The following is a 2489-nucleotide window of genomic DNA, read 5'->3' as shown; positions in this document are numbered from 1 at the left end:
AAATTTAAAACATACTTCAATGCATTTTAAACTTAAAAATATTAAAAATATATATATATTTCATTAATTTCTTTTCCTTAAGATGAAGTGGAAAATATGATGGATTAAAAATAAATAAACAAAAACCAAATGGAGTTTTGGTTCCCTTTCCAATGTTCACGCAAAATTGAGCTTCAACAAAAATTTGGGTATTGTAATTAAAGTGTAGGGTGGGGGAATCGAACTTCAAACAAAATAGCAAAATAAATGTGGCTGCTGGGATTCGAGCCCAGGTCTCCACGGCCACAACGTGGAATTCTCACCACTAAACTACAGCCACTTGATTTCTTTGTATTCTTATATTTTAATTAAGTCTATTAATGCCTAAACTTGTAGCCAAAATGAAATGACCAAAATGCCCAAGGCTACATTTTAAAAACAGGGGATATAAATCAACATCAAGAATCTTGCTGACCGTTATATCATGCCAATTATCACTCCAAAATTGCACTCGAGTACCTTGAATTCTTAACTTTATAGCCGGCTAATATTTAAGTTTTCACATCGCAAGGCTTTTTCAATGGACGGATATGACTTGATGTGAGAATTATTTTTAAAAGTTATAATACCTTAATTTTCATTTAACAACATGCACTGGAGTAATCAAATCTCTGGCGGTGAGATTGATAGTACGAGTACCATGTTCATTTTGACAATACTATAAATAACTAAATTGCAGTCAAATTGACATATTATAAATAAGCATATTAAGGAACTGTTTGGGATGTTTAATTGAGATAAGATGTCTAGAGTTCATATGTTTATGGAGTTTAGGGGTGTTTAAATAACCCGACAACCTGAACATTTGGACCATTCAATCTGAATTATAAGGGTTGAGTTGGATTATTTTTGTTTTTTTTATTGGGTTTCGTTGAATTTTTTCTATTTTCTTGGGTTGTGTTAGGTCTAGGATTGAATAAAAATTTGGGTTAACCAAACCTAACCCGATTTACATATAAATTAATGAAATATATATATATATTTCTTTTAAAATTGATGAATTTGTGAATTCTTTATGTTTTTTCTTTTAAGAATGTTTTTGTATAAATTTTATAAATATATTATAGATATTTAGTAGGTAAGAATTTAATTTTATGAGATTTTAGTTATTACATAAGTTTTTTAAATCAAGAAGAAAAAAATAACAATAACCCGACAACCCAACTCTACCTACCCAAATTTTGATAGTTGGGTTGGGTTGGGTTTGAGACCATGTTTGGGTCATTTGGGTTGCCAACTTGACTAACCCGAATTTTCAGGTTGGTCTAAAAAAAGGTCATAACTTAACTTAATGCAACCCATGTACACCACTAATGGAGTTCATATGTCTGTGTTTGGGGTGCAAACTTATTTGGTTTGAGTTCATATGTCTGAGTTTGGAGTGCAGAGCCAAGTTCATATGTCTGGGGTATTCAATGCAGTTTTTTGAACTCCAAGACCCCGTTTGGTAACTATTTTGTTTTTAGTTTTTGGTTTTTGAAAATTAAGCCTATTTCTTCCCAATTTTTATAATAATTTGCATCTTTCTTAAGTATGATGGTTAAATTCTTAGCCAAATTCCAAAAACAAAAACAAATTTTTAAAAGCTATTTTTTTTAGTTTTCAAAATTTGGCTTGATTTTTTAAAACAATTGGTAGAAAGTAGATAATAAACGATAAAATTTGGTGGGGAAACTAGTGTCTATATACTTAATTAAAAAAAAAAACTAAATGATTATCAAATTGAGCCTAAATAATCTATTATTATGATTACTATTTTTGTTTTGAATCTTTTTATTCAATAATTTTATTCATCTTTGTTTGAATTAAAATATTGATTGCAATTTTCTCTTTTAATTTTTAAAGTTTTCTTCTTTTTTTTCTTCTTTCTTTCTTTCTGTAACATCTCACACCTTTTCATTATTTATTAATAATGTAATTTTTTTTTTCAATAATTGTCCTTAGTTGAAGGGAATGTTTGGAATTTTGAATTTAAAGTATAAGTGCGAGGATTTAAGTATTGTCGTGTAAATTATTCAAAATTATTCAATTTGAAAATTCAATTTGAAAATTTATGGCAGGAATTAATTGTCTTTGGAAAAAGAAATGAATTAAATAGTATAAAGTGGAATAAGGAAACGATTTAATTACAATTATACTATTTTCCTTTTTAATTATCATTAGTTATTGATTATTTAAAAAATAAAAAGGAGCGCCCCCCATCCCTCACGCCATCTCTCTCGCTCGAGTGCCCCCCCCCCCCACTGCCTTATCTCGCCACACCTCAGCACCGCCCTTCACAGTCGTCCGACCGCCGCGCCTCCCTCACTCCCTCCCTTCGCCGCACGAGCCACCAGATCTGTGCGCCGCCGCCACTCCCACTTTGACTCGCCCCACCGTGCCAATTTCGCCCAGGTCCTAGCCCAGCCACCGGATCTGCGCATTCGCCGCCCGCTGCCGCTCCAGTCTCC

The 2489-nt window shown here is 32.2% G+C and overlaps 1 non-coding gene across 1 annotated transcript; it reads right to left on the bottom strand.

Moving 5' to 3' along the window:
* Positions 1-247: 247 nt before the first annotated feature.
* On the bottom strand, positions 248-319 carry TRNAH-GUG. The gene has a single exon. It is a non-coding gene; the product is annotated as a tRNA-His (tRNA).
* Between the last annotated feature and the right edge of the window lie 2170 nt (positions 320-2489).

This window comes from Benincasa hispida, chromosome 9, assembly GCF_009727055.1.
Source record: "Benincasa hispida cultivar B227 chromosome 9, ASM972705v1, whole genome shotgun sequence".
Taxonomy (NCBI): domain Eukaryota; kingdom Viridiplantae; phylum Streptophyta; class Magnoliopsida; order Cucurbitales; family Cucurbitaceae; genus Benincasa; species Benincasa hispida.
Note: the sequence above shows the minus strand (reverse complement) of the source record. Positions and strands in the feature narration are given on the sequence as shown.